The sequence below is a fragment of the Lutra lutra genome, chromosome 1 (assembly GCF_902655055.1).
Source record: "Lutra lutra chromosome 1, mLutLut1.2, whole genome shotgun sequence".
Classification (NCBI taxonomy): domain Eukaryota; kingdom Metazoa; phylum Chordata; class Mammalia; order Carnivora; family Mustelidae; genus Lutra; species Lutra lutra.
This window is the reverse complement of record NC_062278.1, coordinates 203,530,031-203,545,983: the sequence shown is the minus strand read 5'-3', so window position 1 is coordinate 203,545,983 and position 15,953 is coordinate 203,530,031. Positions and strand designations below refer to the sequence as shown.

The window sequence follows — 15,953 nt, the reverse complement described above, 5'->3', positions numbered from 1 at the left end:
ATGACTCTTTATTTTGATTAACAGTTGGCTTATGTAGTTGGCTGCTCCCATATTGGGGGCATAAATATTTACAATTGTTAGATCTTCTTGGTGGATAGACTCTTTAAGAATGATGTAGTGTCCTTCTGTATCTCTGACTACAGTCTTTAGCTTAAAATCTAATTTATCTGATAGGAGAATCACTACCCCAGCTTTCTTTTGAGGCCCGTTGGCATGAAAGATGGTTCTCTGTCCATTCACTTTCAGTCTGGATGTATCTTTAGGTTCCAAATGTGTCTCTTGTAGACAGCATATGGACGTATGTATATGGACATACATATATATGGACATATCCACATATATGGAAATATCCATATATATATGGACAGCATATATATTCTGCATATTAAAGACATGATTTGCAAATATTTTCTACCATTCTGTAGCCTGTCTTTTCACTTTCTTAACAGTGTTCCTTGATGGACAAAAGCTTTTAATTCTGATGAAGTCCAGTTTATTTATTTTCTCTTGTTGGATCTTTGGGTGTCATAAATGAGAAATTATTGCCAAATCTAATGTCACAAATATTTGCCCCTATGTCTTCTATAAATTTAAAAGGTTTAGCTCTTATATTTTGGTCTTTGGTCCATTTTGAGTTAATTTTTACATATGGTATAGGGTTAGGATCCTACTTCATTTTTTTTGCATGTGGATATTGTTTGACATCTGGCACCATTTCTTGAAGAGTCTTTTTTTCCCTGTTTGAAGATCTTGACACTCTTGTTAAAATCTTTTGATTTTATGTATATGTGTATACAGGCACACTATATGTTTGGCTAAGTGAACATAATAATAAAAAATAAAATCTATTGACATTTGTCAACATTCATTTCTGACTTTAAATTATATTCCACTGAATCTATATGTTTGTCTTTATATGAGTACTGTTTTGGGTTTTTCTTTTTTCTTTTAAGATTTTCTTTTCAGTTTTTAAGTAATCTCTGTACCCATTGTGGGGCTCAAACTCTTGACTCCGAGATCAAAAGTCATATGCTCTTCCAAATGAGCCAACCAGGTGCCTCCCGTATTGTTTTGATTACTATAGTTTTGTAGTAAGTTTTGAAACTAGAACATGAGAGTTGTTCAACTTTGTTTCTTTTTTTAAGATTTATTTGTTTATTTTAGAGAAAGAAAGAGAGCATATGTGAGCATTGAGCAAGGGGAGGGGCAGAGGGAGAGGGAAGAGAATCTCAAGCAGAGTCCCCACTAAGCTCAGAGCCTGATTCGGGGCTTGATCTCACAACCCCAAGGTCATGACCTGAGCTGAAATCAAGAGTCAGATGCTTAACTGACTGAGCCACCCAGGTGCCCCCCAGTTTTGTTCTTTTTTAAGATTGTTTTGGCTATATGGGATCTTGAGATTCCATATGAATTTTAGGGTGGGTTTTGCTATTTTTGCAAAAAATACTCTTGGGATTTTGGTAGGGATTGCATTGGATCTGTAGATTGCTTTGTGTGGTTTTGTCAGCTTAGTATTCTGTCAGTCATGAACATAGGATATGTTTCCACTCACTTAGATTTTTAATTTCTTTCAGCATTGTTTTGTAGCTTTCAGTATACAAATCTCATTCCTCTTCGGTTAAATTTATTTCTAAATGTTTTATTCTTTTAATGCTGTTGTAAATGGAATTGGGTCACAAGCAAGGCATATGCCTGCACTGGTCCTTTAGAGATCTGTCAGACCATCTACAATGTGTAACACAGAATTTTTGAAGGACAAGATCCACACTGCCTTCTCTGGACAGGTGCTCCAGGAAAGCATGCTGCTATTCTCATTGCTGGACAGGGACTGAGGAGTGGGCTGTGGTAGCTGATTTGCATATATTTTTCTACTACCCAGGATCAGCAACATTTCCCTTCATCCCGTCATAGTGAGCACTCATCTGGTTGTTATAAGTGTCCAGTTAGGTTCTAGAGTTCCAAGATAGGTGATTCTAGTAAATTTTTTTCCAGTTTACAGGTTATTTCAGTGGAGGGACCAAAACACAGAGCTTCCTACTCTGCCATTGTGTGTGATATCACTCTTATTGGATTTTAAGAGTTTTAAAAAATGTAGTTGGGACATAAGTCTTTTATCAGATATATGCTTTGTAAGGGTTTTCTTCCACTCTGAGTCCTGTCCTCTCATTCTCTTATAAGTGTCTTTCACGGGGCAAAAGTTTCAAATTTTGATGATGTCCAGTTTATCAATTTGTGCTTTTATGGAATTATGCTTTCTGTGTCTTATTGAAGAAATCTTTGCCTAACCCAAGGTCACAATGTTTTTCTCTGATGTTGTCTTCTGAAAGTTTTATAGTGTTAGATTTATATTTAGGTCTGTTATCCATTTCAAGTTGTTGTTTTTAAAATTTTTTTAAAGATTTTATTTATTTATTTGACACAGAGAGAAATCACAAGTAGGCAGAGAGGCAGGCAGAGAGAGAGGGAGAAGTAGGCTCCCTGCCAAGCAGAGAGCCCAATGCGGGGCTTGATTCCAGGACCCTGAGGTCATGACCTGAGCCTAAGGCAGAGGCTTAACCCACTGAGCCACCCAGGTGCCCTGTTTTTTAATTTTTAAAAATATGATACAAAGTTTGGTCCTGAGCTCATTTTTTCCCCCCATACAGATATCCAGTTGTTCTGGCACCATTTGTTGAATAGGCTATCTTTTTGTTGTTGTTGTTGTTATGTTCAGTTAGCCAACGTATAGTAGTATCTCATTAGGTTTTGATAGAGTGTTCAGTGGCTCATTAGTTCAGTATAACAACCAGTGCTCATCATATCACATGCCCTCTTTAATGCCCATCACCCAGTTAACTTTTTTGCCGCCTACTTCCCTTTCTGTAACCCTTAGTTTGTTTCCTGGAGTCAAGAGTCTCATGTGGTTTGTCTCCCCCTTTGATTTCTTCATTCAGTATTCCACCCACCACCTCTCTTATGCTCTGCATTATCCCTTATGTTCCACATTTGAGTGAAATCATATGATAATTGTGTTTCTCTGATTGACTTATTTTACTTAGCAAAATACCCTCCAGTTCCACCCATGTCAATGTAAATAGTAGATATTTGTCCTTTCTGATGACTAATATTCCATTTTGTGTGTGTGTGTGTGTGTGTGTGTGTGTGTATACACATACACACACACTGCATCTTCTTTATGCATTCATCTGTTGAAGAACATCTCGTCTTCTTCCACAGTTTGGCTATTGGGGTGCATGTGCCCCTTCTTTTCACTACATCTGTATCTTTGGGGTAAATACCTAGTAGTGCAATATAGAAATGGAAGGAAAACTTCCAAACTTGTTCTATGAGGCCAACATTACCCTGATCCCCAAACCAGAAAAGGCCCCATCAAAAAGGAGAATTACAGACCAATATCCCTGATAAACATGGATGCCAAAATACTCAACAAGATCCTGGCCAATGAGATCCAACAGTACATTAAAAAGATTCTTCACCACAACTGGTGGGATTTATTCCTGGGTTGCAAGGGGTTTCAACATTTGCAAATCAATCAACATGTTAGAGCACATTAATAAAAGAAGAGATAAGAACCATATAATCCTCTCAATTGATGCAGAAAAACCATTTGATGAAATATCGCCTCCTTTCTTAATTAAAACTCTTCAAAGTATAGGGATAGAGGGAACATACCTCAGTGTCATAAAAGCCATCTATGAAAAGCTCACAGCAAATATCATTCTCGATGGGAAAAAACTGAGAGCTTTTCCCTTAAGGTCAGGAATGTGACAGGGATGCCCACTTTCACCACTGCTGTTCAGCATAGTACTAGAATTCTTAGCTTCAGCAATCAGACAACAAAAAGAAATAAAAGACATTTAAGTTGGCGAAGAAGAAGTCAAACTCACTCTCTTCGCAGTGACATGTTACCTTATGTGGAAAACCCCAAAGACTCCACCCCCAAATTGCTAGAACTCATACATCAATTAGGCTGTCCTTACAATGAATTTGTGTCTTTTTAAAAAAAATCAGCTGTCTGTGTATGTGTGGGCTTATTTCTGGCCTCTTTATTCTGTTGCACCAATCTGTTAGTCTATCTTTACATTAATACCATACTGTTTGGATTATTGTAGCTTTAAAATAATTATTGATATCAGGTAGTGTTAATCTTGTTAGCTATTTTCTTTTTCATAGTTGTTTTGACTATTCTATCTCCTTTCATTTTGATGTAATTTAAAAAATAAGTTTGTCAATTTCTACCAAAAAGCCTGGTATTTTATTGAGATTGCACTGGCTCTCTAGATCGATTTGGAAAATACTGTCATTTTAACAGTATCAAGTCTTTCAACCAAGGAATAGTGTGTATTTCTCCATTTATTTAGGTTCTCTTTAATTTCTCTCAGATTTATTTTAGTTTTCAGTGTATAGATTTTTTTCCACTTATTTTGTCACATTTACTCCTATGTATTATGTGTTTTGATGTTATTTTAAATGGTATTATTTTTTCAAAATATCCTCTTCTGTTTTCTGTTAGTGTATGGAAATGTGATTGATTTTTGTATAGTGATCTTATTTTTTTTAAAGATTTTATTTGTTTATTTGACAGACAGAGATTACAAGTAGGCAGAGAGGCAGGTGGTGGTGGGGGAAACAGACTCCCCGCTGAGCAGAGAGCCCAATGTGGGGTTCAATCCCAGGACCCTGGGATCATGACCTGAGCCGAAGGCAGAGGGTTTAACCCACTGAGCCACCCAGGTGCCCCAATAGTCATCTTATAATGTGTAACCATACTAAACCCACTTACTAGTTCTAGTTGCTTATTTGATAGATTTCATTTGATTTTCTGGTAGATAATCATGTTATCTGCAAATAGAGCTTTACTTCTTTCCAATTTTGATGCTTTTTATTTCTTTTTCTTTTTTATTATGTTCAGTTAGCCAACATATAGTACATTATTAGTTTTTGATGCAGTGTTCAATGATTCATTAGTTGTGTGTATAACACCCAGTGCTCATCACCACACATGCCCTCCTTAATACCTATCACCTGGTTACCTGATCCCCTGCTCCCTCTGTAACCCTCAGTTAATTTTCCAGAGTCTCTCATGGTTTTTCCTCCCTCTCTGATTTTTATTTCTTTTCCTTGCCTGACTGTGCTGCTAGAATCTTAAATACAATTTTGAAGGTGGTGAGGGTGGGCGTCCTTTTCCCCCCTGATCTTTGAGAGAAAGGATTCAGTCTTGTAAAGTTGACTTCTGAAAATTAAACTAGTGAGTATCACAGTAAATGTCAGTAACCACTGTGGGGGAAAGCCAAGAGATTATGTAGGATACCAAAGAGTTTGGAATATTCTCTGTAGGGAGCAATGACTGCTGTGTATCACAACTGGGGAAAGGATGAATAAAGGTCATGGTCAGTCAACAGAGTGGAAAAGAGCTCCAGAGAGCCAGATGTTGGTAGTATTTTACGCTCTTCAGAGGAGGGAGACAAGAGTTTTCTGAATAAAGTACAGTCTCTGGAGAATAGTGCTTTTTTTTTTTTTTTTGAATAGTGCTTTATGGTAGGACAAGGTTGGTACTTTTAGGCTTTGCGTGACTTTGATGAAATATCTCCTTTACACTCTTTACCCCCTTTTGTAATGGTTTCTTGCTTAACAAACTGCCTTCTGATATACTTGTATGTTCTCCTACCAGTAGTATATCCTTGAAAAGGGGACCTCAGTATCTTGGATGATGGGAAAGAAAGTTCTACATTAATAAGTTAATTATTTAGTAGATTGATTATTTTGGGGGATTAATTTTGAAGAATAGATTGGGGTGACTATTGTGTGTCAGATGAACTCTTTTGGAATGCCTTCTCATTTGTTGTAAGAAATAATGCTGTCATTTAGGTCTCTTAGAAGACTTTTGTCTTGCTTCTGCTAAAAACTAACTTTCCCTCTTTACTTCCCTTCCCTCCTTCCTTCTTAAGATTAATGGGATAATATGTGTGATATACCTAGGAAAGTGCTGGAGATTGGAGTAGCCCTTCACTTAGACTATGTCAACACTTAACTCCCCCCATAGCCATTATAGGTATAGCTTTTTTTTTTTTTTCCTAAAGTAGGCTCCATGCTCAGTGTGGAGCCCAACGTGAGGCTTGAACTCACTACTCTGAGATCAAGACCTGAGCTGAAATCAAGAGTCAGTTACTAAACTTGACTGAGCCACCCAGGCGCCCCTATAGGTAGAGCTTTAAATAGTCTTCCCTTACTACATGGGGTGCCTGGGAATAGGAAAGGGAAGATTATATTTAGGGTAAAAGGAAGTTGAAAGAAAAGTAAAAGCTATGGTTTTCTTCTCTCCCTGGCTTTTAAAATAGTTTTAGATCGTTTATTAGTAACTATGTTTGTTTGGTTTAAGAGTGTAGTGGTTTATTAAGGATAGATGTTTTCATGAATCAGTCTGTAGTCAGTATTCCTTTTCAAACTTGTTTTTATACCTGTTTTTCTTAGTTCCGTCAATGGAAATATCTTTGACTACCTTTACCTTTAAGGATTAAGGATGGCTTATAGAAAAATTCTGTCATACATGCTCCTTATCACCCAGTAGCTATTCTAAAAAGAAAGTCAGGGAAGTCTCTCTAGAAGCAAATTACAGTTAAATTGTTACATTTACTTTCTAGTAAGAGATCAGATAAAAGTCTTGGGCCCTTTCTGTAAACATAATCATTATAGATGCACTGAGGTGACATTTAACTGATAGTATTTTTTTTTAGAGCCTAGTTCCATAGTTAATTTTCCATCTCTGTTTTCAAACTATTGTATACAATGGACTTTGCCCAGTTTCCTATTAGCCCTCAAGGAATGTACAGTCTACTTTTAAAAAATATTTTATCTATCTATCTATCTATCTGTCTATTGACAGAGAGAGAGAGCACAAGCAGGGGGAGAAGTAGGCAGGGGGAGAGGGAGAAGCAGGCTCCCCGCTGAGCAGGGAGCCCAATGTGGGGGTTGATCCCAGGACTCTGGGATCTTGACCTGAGCTGAAGGCAAATGCTTACCCAACTGAGCCACCCACCCAGGTGCCCCCTACACTCCACTTTTTATTTTATATTGCACTACTTCACTTGCTTTGCATGACTTAGTGCTAGAGTTATAGTTAATTATCATTTGGGAAAGAGGGTGGATTACTTTGGCCAATTGTTGTGTGCCTTTTACCAGATTTTCTTTGCTATTCATATCCTCCCAGGGTGTGTCCTTCCTTCATCCCCTGAAGAAATGCAAAGTAACTTCATATGGGCCCAAATAAAACTTAGTTAAGACAGCAGATCTGCTCTAAGAAATCATGTGTTGCCAAGCCAAACAAATAATTTTGTTGGGTCCCCCTAAAATTGGGTACCCCAGTAATGGGTCCGTGATTAAAGGAGCGAGACTGATACAAAGCGAAGGTCAAGCAAAACTTTATTTCATGCCAAGCATCAGGAATCAAACTGGCCAGCCAGGGCCGCACCTCTTACAGAGAGGGCAACCCCTCCCTGCTTTCCAGACTAACTTATAGAGCAAAGGCCATGTGGTTGGGCCTGGCCACACACAGGTGGCCAGTGAGATTGTAACACACACAGGAAACTCCACAGTTGCTAGGTGACCAACTGAATTACAGTTTACCCTAGTAGACATTTGATTTAGCCTATCACCCCTTGGTTAGGATTGGCACCCCCAAAGGGCGGGGCCCGTACTCCTTGGTAGCTAGGAGACAGTATGTGCCCCCACTGATTGAATACCCCCTCCAAGCCTGACCCACCCTTGTACTTGGACTTTGTTACCAGGGACTGGTTTCCCGGACTTGCTTTTAAGTAAGTTCCCCTGGCGGGGCGGGGGGGGGGGGGGGGGGGGCGGGTATCAATTTAAGTTTACAACAAAATGGCAGTTCAACCAGGGTGGGGCCGCTCTGGCTGAATAGACCCTTACAATTTTGTTTGAACTATTGTTTTTCTTTTTCTTTTCATTGGTATAGTTAATATAGAAATGACTCTTACTGGGATTGCTTCTCATTTAATGTAACCATCCTAGGATTAACTAAATAGCAATGCAGTAAAGCTTCAAATGAAAACTATTTTGTTATTTTTTTGACCTAGAAATAAGAAAAATAGCATAAAATATGTAAGAGACTGATAATATTTTTGTGGGTTTCTAAAGTAGTACTAAGGTGATAATGTGGTACATAGTCTCTGTTAAGAGCTATTTTTAAGGAAAAAAATACCTCCTGGTGATTTTTTTCATGTGTCTTTGGACCTATAATGTGCTTGTTGCAGGGGCTTAAGAAGAGTTGACTTTTTTTTTTTAAGATTTTTATTTATTTATTTGAGACAGAGAGAGAACATAAGCAGGGGGAGGGACAGAGAGAGAAGCAGACTCCCGGCTGAGTGGGAAGCACTGGGTAGAGTTCAGTCTGAGGACCCTGGGATTGTGACCTGTGAACTGAAAGCAGATGCCCAACTGACTGAGCCACCCAGGTGCTCCGAGTTCACTTTTTACAATCAGTTTTATTGTAATGAGTGCATAGGTATTATAGTTTATGTAAATAAATGTTAAGTGAAATTGATAGTAGTTTTCTATCTTGAGATTATTATGATACCATAGAAGCAATTAATTACATGCACAGCAGCAGTAAGGAACACACAGGTTCATTTTTGTTTTTCAAAAGATGATTTATGTATTTTAGAAAGAGAGCTCAAGTCAGGGCAGAGGGGAAGGGAGGGAGAGAATCCTCAGGCATACAACCCCCTGAGTGCGGAGCCCCTTACAGGCCTCAGTTCCATCTAGGACCCTGAGATCATGATATGAGCAGAAACCAAGAGTAGGCTGCTCAATTGACTGAGCTATCCAGGTGCCCCCCACAGGTTCATTCTTATTATTTTTATTTTTATTTTTATTTTTTAGAGAATATGCATGAGAATTTGGGGGTGGAGAGGGGAAGAGGGAGTGGGAGAGGGAAAATCTTAAGCAGGCTCTGGGTTCAATGCATATGAATGTGGGGCTTGATCTCACAATCCTGAGATCATGACTTAAGCTGAAATCAAGAGTCAGAGGCTTAACCCACTGAGCTACCCAGGGGACTTCATTCTTAAATTTTGATAGTTTGAAATAAACTCCAGTGCCCATAAGAATGTTTTTTTGTTTATACTTTTCCTTTCTGCTTCATAGGAAAGTAGTCAAATGGAAAAATGATAATTCATAGAAAGGTTTGTGAATTCTTCATCAGAAGAATGTATTATGTAGGGACACCTGGGTGGCATGATTGGTTAGGTGTCTGACTTGATTTTGGCTCAGGTCATGATCTCAGGGGTCTAGGATCCAGCCTCATGTTGAGCTTTGGACTCAGTGTGGAGTCTGCCTCTCCCTCTCCCTCTGCTCCTTCCCTTTGCACTTTCTATCTCTAAAATAAATAAATTAATTAAAACAAAGAATGTGTTATGTAGTTATAAAATATGCTAGTGAAGAGGGGAGAAAACTACTCTGTGATCATAAAGTGGAAGCAGTCAGTGAATACACAACAATTTAAATAATACATAGGTATTACAGTTTATGTAAATAAATGTTAAGTGAAATTGATAGTAGTTTCCTCCCTTCTATACTTGATGTTACTTTTGTCATGTGTTTTACTTTTCATAATATCACAAATACACAATACATTGGTACTGTTTTTGCTTTAGACTAGGAGTTGGCAAAGTTTTACTCTAAAGGATCACATAGTAAAATATTTTAAACTTACAGGCCAAGTCGCAAAATTGATGTATATTGAATTTGATGAAATTCAAAATATAAAAATAATTGTGCACAGTTTTTCTTGGTAATATATATCTAATGAGAAGATCAGAAGGTTTTTTTGGGGGGTTAATTAATTGTTTTTTAATGTTAATGCTCCCTATAATTAAAATCAGTCATAAATCTTTACCTGTTAAAGCTGATCTGTAATGAGATTTTATGGTTTTCATCTTTATAAATACTTTTTTAGACAGATATTGCCAAATACTGATGTCAGTCTTTATATATATTTTAATTTGAGAATAGTCATCACTTGGAAGGCATTTATGGAATTTATTAGCATCTTCTCTTGTTATTTGCCTTTTAGCCTGTCATTTAACATGTCATTACATTGCAGATTAAAGTACTTCCAACTCAGTTGCACTAGTATATGGATTTTGAAATATGGAAATTTCCTTTGCAGTTGCATTGAAGTTTAAAAAACTCTATAAGAACTGTATTTTGAGCACAAAAATGTGTTGGATCCAAATTTGAGTTAGAATGGTGATACTATTTCTTTTTTTAACTTTTGAAAGTATGAAAAATTTATAAAGCAGCTTAATATTAGTTGTGATTCGAGTTGGCAACAGAATATCTTTAATATATGTGTAAGTTTCACAAATAAGTTTGATGTTAAGTTGAATTAATTAAGAAACATTATCAAGATTGAATAAAAAACTAATTTCCAAGGCCATATATTAGCTTATAGTAACAGTGGATGAGGGAAGGGGCTCTTGGCTGACTCAGTAAGTGGAGCATGTGGCTCTTGATCTTGGGTTTGTGAGTTTGAGCCCCATGTTGGGTGTAGAGATTACTTAAAAAAGACATTTAAAAATATGATGAGGGAAGTTTTCATTCACAAAAATTACAGTCACAGCTTGAAGTGTAATAAAATTGCAATAAAACTTGACCACTACTAAGCCATCTTGCTGCTGTGCACTTGAACAAGTCAGGATACTTGCTTTCTGTTTTTTATAAAAATTCATGGAAGTGAAGATGATCACATCCATGAGAGCAAATAAAGTTCTTTTTTGACTACTGGCAGACTGACACATGAAAGAGTCATATAATTTCTGCAGAGTACTTGCTGATGAGTCATACAATGAAAAAAACCATAGATTTTAAATGTCTTACATTTTTACAAGCCTTCTAAATTGGTCCAACTGTTATTTTCTGTCCATGTATATTTTCACTACGTTTAAACGTAACACATCTTAGTAGCTTCCACTTCATATGGTACTGAGTTAGTGTTGTCTCAGCTTGTTCAGTCACTTCAGACTTGAAATTGACTTCTTGAATATAACTGAGCAGTATCAGTAACATTTGTTGAGTCAAGGAGAACCACTTATATTTCTTTGCCTTTTAAAAAAGGTATCAAAAACTACTGATAGTACTATACCTTGGCTAGTTGAACTTAAATAAAAAAGGGGGGCGAAGAACCATGAGAGACTGTCGACTCTCAAAAACAATCTGAGGGTTTTGGAGGGGTGGGGGGTAGGAGGTTGGATGAGTCTGGTGGTGAGTATTATGGAGGGCATGTATTACATGGAGCACTGGGTGTGGTGCATAAACAATGAATTCTGGAACACTGAAAAGAAATAAAAAAAAATAAAAAATTTTAAAAAAGTATACAGTTCAGTGGTTTTAATATATTTATTAGGTTGAATAACCATTATCACTATCTAATTCCGGAATATTTTCATCACTCCATAAAGAATCCCTATAACCAATGACAGTCACTCCACATTCCTCTCCAAGGATATTGCAGTTACTAATCTATTTTCTGTGTCCATGGATTTGGCTATTATGGATATTTTATATGAATAGAATCATAGGATATGTAGCCTTTTGTGTCCGACCTCAACTTAGTGTAGGTTTTCAGAGTTCATCCATGTAGTAGTATGTATCAGTACTTAACTCTTTTTATGGATGAGAATATTCCATTGTATGGATATACCACATTTTATTTATCCAGTCATCCATTTGATGGATATATGGATTGTTTCTACTTTTTGGCTGTTACAAATTGTGTTATGAACCTTTGTGAATAACTTTTTGTGTGAGCATATGTTTTTAGTTCTTTTGGGATATATATGTAGGAGTGGAAACGTTGAATCATATGATAATTTTATGTTTAAGTTTTTGAGGAACTGCCAAATGATTTTTTACAGCAACTGTACCATTTTACATTTCTACCAGCAATATATCCCTACAGTTTTATTGTTAGTCTTTTTGATTATAGCCATCTTAGTGGGTATGAAATGACATCTCATGGTTTTGATTAGCATCTCACTAATAACTAATGATGTTGAGCATTTTCATGTTTTACTGGCCACTAGTATATCTTTTTTAGAGAAATGTCCATTCAAATCCTCTTTCCATTTTTAATTTTTTTATTGTTTTGGAAGTTCTTTTATATACTCTGGATGCAGATCCTTTGTAAGATACATTATTTACAAATATTTTCTCCTATTCCCTGGGTTTTCTTTTTCACTTTCTTGATGGTGTCCTTTGCAGCGCAAAAGCTTTTAAATTTAATGAAGTTCAGTTTATTCTTTCTTTTGTTGTTTATGATTTTGGTGTCATGTATTAGGAAGCACTGACTAAGGTCATAAAGATTTACTCTTATATTTTCTTTAAGAATTTCATAGTTTAGCTCTTGCATTGTCTTTGATCCATTTTGAGGTAACAGTCACATATATTGAATTAGTTGTACAATTTTACCTAAAGTCTACACTTACAGATTGTCAAACGCTATTTCTGTCTTTTTAGAATGTTCTTTTTGTGCTACTTGATCAGTCCATGTTTCTCTGGAGGCAACTTGTATTTTGATTTTATTTATCATAGATTAATTTAGCCTGTTCTAGTTCTTTTAGTAAATAGAACTATGTAGTGTGTACACTTTTGCATCTGACTTCTTTTGTTTGGCATAATGATTGTGATATTTGTCTAATGTGTTACTTGTACCAGTGGATCTTTATTTTTTTATGTCTAAGTGATATGTATTTTTGAATATTGCATATTTTATTTGTACTTATTTTGATGAATAGTTGGGTTGTTTCCAGTTCTGGGCTATTGTGAATAAAGCTGCTGTGAACATTCTTATAGAAGTTATTTGTTTTGAGTCACTCTGATGAGGGGTTTATCACTTTTTTTGCATCTTTTTTCACTAAAGTGTAGTTGACACAATGTTACATTAGTTTTAGGTGAACAACATAGTGATTCAACAGCTCTGTAGGGTATGCTATACTCATCACAAGTATAGTTACCATCTATCACCATATAACACTATTATAGTACCATTGACTAATATTCCCTATACTGTACCTTTCATCCCCATGACTTATTCATTCCATAACTAGAAGCCTCTTCCTTCCCTTCTCGTTCATCCATTTTGCCCATTTCCCTAACCCCTGGCAATTAATTTGTTCTCTGTGTTAATAGGTCTGTTTCTGCCCTTTTTGGTCTGTTTTGCTTTTTAGATTCCACGTGAAAGTGAAATAATATGGTATTTGTCTTTTTCTTTCTCACTTATCTCACTTACCATAATACCCTCTAGGTTCATCTGTATTGTCATGAATGGCAAGATTTTTTTTTTAAATTTTTTTATTTTTTCAGTGTAACAGTATTCATTATTTTTGCACCATACCCAGTGCTCCATGCAGTCCATGCCCTCTCCAATACCCACCACCTGGATCCCCCAACCTCCCACCCCCCCGCCCCTTCAAAACCCTCAGATTGTTTTTCAGAGTCCATAGTCTCTCATGGTTCACCTCCCCTTCCAATTTCCCTCAGCTCCCTTTTCCTCTCCATCTCCCCTTGTACTCCATGCTACTTGTTATGCTCCACAAAGAAGTGAAACCATATGATAATTGACTTTCTCTGCTTGACTTATTTCACTCAGCATAATCTCTTCCAGTCCCGTCCATGTTGCTACAAAAGTTGGGTATTCATCCTTTCTGATGGAGGCATAATACTCCATAGTGTATATGGACCACATCTTCCTTATCCATTCGTCCGTTGAAGGGCATCTTGGTTCTTTCCACAGTTTGGCGACCATGGCCATTTGCTGCTATAAACACTGGGGTACAGATGGCCCTTCTTTTCACTACATCTGTGTCTTTGGGGTAAATACCCAGTAGTGCAATTGCAGGGTCATAGGGAAGCTCTATTTTTAATTTCTTGAGGAATCTCCACACTGTTCTCCAAAGTGGCTGCACCAACTTGCATTCCCACCAACTGTGTAAGAGGGTTCTCATTTCTCCACATCCTTTCCAACACATGTTGTTTCCTGTCTTGCTAATTTTGGCCATTCTAACTGGTGTAAGGTGGTATCCCAATGTGGTTTTAATTTGAATCTCCCTGATGGCTAGTGATGATGAACATTTTTTCATGTGTCTGATAGCCATTTGTATGTCTTCATTGGAGAAGTGTCTGTTCATGTCTTCTGCCCATTTTTTGATATGATTGTCTGTTTTGTGTGTGTTGAGTTTGAGGAGTTCTTTATAGATCCTGGATATCAACCTTTTGTCTGTACTGTCATTTGCAAATATCTTCTCCCATTCCTTGGGTTACCTCTTTGTTTTGTTGACTGTTTCCTTTGCTGTGCAGAAGCTTTTGATCTTGATGAAGTCCCCAAAGTTTATTTTAGCATTTGTTTCCTTTGCCTTTGGAGACATATCTTGAAAGAAGTTTCTGTGGATTTTGTTCTTTTTTATAAATAAAATACCATTATACACACACACATGTACATACATACATACCTCATCTTTGTCCATTCATCAGTTGATGGACACTTAGGTTGGTTCAATACCTTGGGTATTGTAAATAATACTACAACAAATATAGGAGTGCATGTATCTTTTTGAATTAGTGTTCTAATTTTCTTTGGGTAAATACTTAGTAGTAGAATTACTTGGTCATATGGTATTTCTATTTTTAGTCTTTTGAGGAGCCTCCATACAATTTTTTATAGTGGTTGCACCAATTTACCTTCCCATCAACAGTGCATGAGAGTTCCCTTTTCTCCACATCCTCACCAACACTTGTTGTGTCTTGTCTTTTTGTTACTAGCCATTCAGAGAACTGATTTTAGATTATAAGACTTGATACATAGTAGTAGAAGTCCTTTAAGATTGACAAGGATATTCTTGTTTCTTTGTATTCTTACAGAAATTTTGAAATCAAACGATTATTTTCTTTAAAAAAAGACTAGGGTTAAATTAAAAAAAAATTTAATTCCAGTATAATAACGTACAATATTAACATTATTTTCAGTTGTACAACATACTGATTTAACTATTCTATACATTACTCAATGCTTGTCATGATAAGTGTACCCTGAATCACCTTCTCCTACTTTACCCATACCCCTGCTTACCTCCTCCCCTCTGGCAAGTTCTCTATTTTTATGAGTCTGTCTTTTTTTTAATCTCTTTTTTCTTTTTCTTTTTGTTTTGCTTTTTAAATTCCACAGATGATTGAAATCATATAGTATTTATCTTTCTTGACTTACTTATTTCACTTAGAATTATACCCTTTAGATCCATCCAAGTTGTTGCAAATGGCTTGGATTTCATTCTTTTTTATGGTTGAGTAATATTCCATTGTGTGTATCTATATATACAGATATACAGCATGTGTGTGTATATATATATATGCACACATATATATGCACATATATGCATGTATATATATGTATGCATATATATACACTACCTCTTCTTTATCCATCTATAGATTGTCAGTTGGGTTACTTTCATATCTTGGCTATTGTAAATGTTGCAATAAACATGGAATTATGATTGGTATTACAGATTTTCCCTATTGTAATTTGATTTTTATTTCATGAATTTCTGTTTACATTTTTATTATGGAGACTTTGTTTCTCAAAGTATAATCATATTTAGTTGGTGATTCCTTATAAAACTGTCTGTTTATATTAGATAAGAAGACTCTGGTGTTAATTTCTTCTTAAATAATTGAAACATATTTTCCCAAGAAGGACAGTGAACATAAGTCATGCTGAGGGAAAGAGAGACTTGTTTACAGAAGCATTTTCATACAGCTACTACTCAGGAATAGTAATTTTGCCAGAATGTACTTCAATATACTGAGCTACTTTATATTACTACTCAAAATACAGATTAAGTTGAAAGGGGCTTACATATTTGAAAGATTAATTAGTGAAG

At 36.2% G+C, this 15,953-nt stretch overlaps 1 protein-coding gene across 4 annotated transcripts in view; it reads left to right on the top strand.

Annotated features, from left to right (window-relative positions):
• DOCK3 (dedicator of cytokinesis 3) overlaps nucleotides 1-15,953 on the top strand; it is a 564,947-nt gene that overhangs the window by 80,791 nt on the left and 468,203 nt on the right. The gene's annotated exons all lie outside the window — the stretch shown is intronic.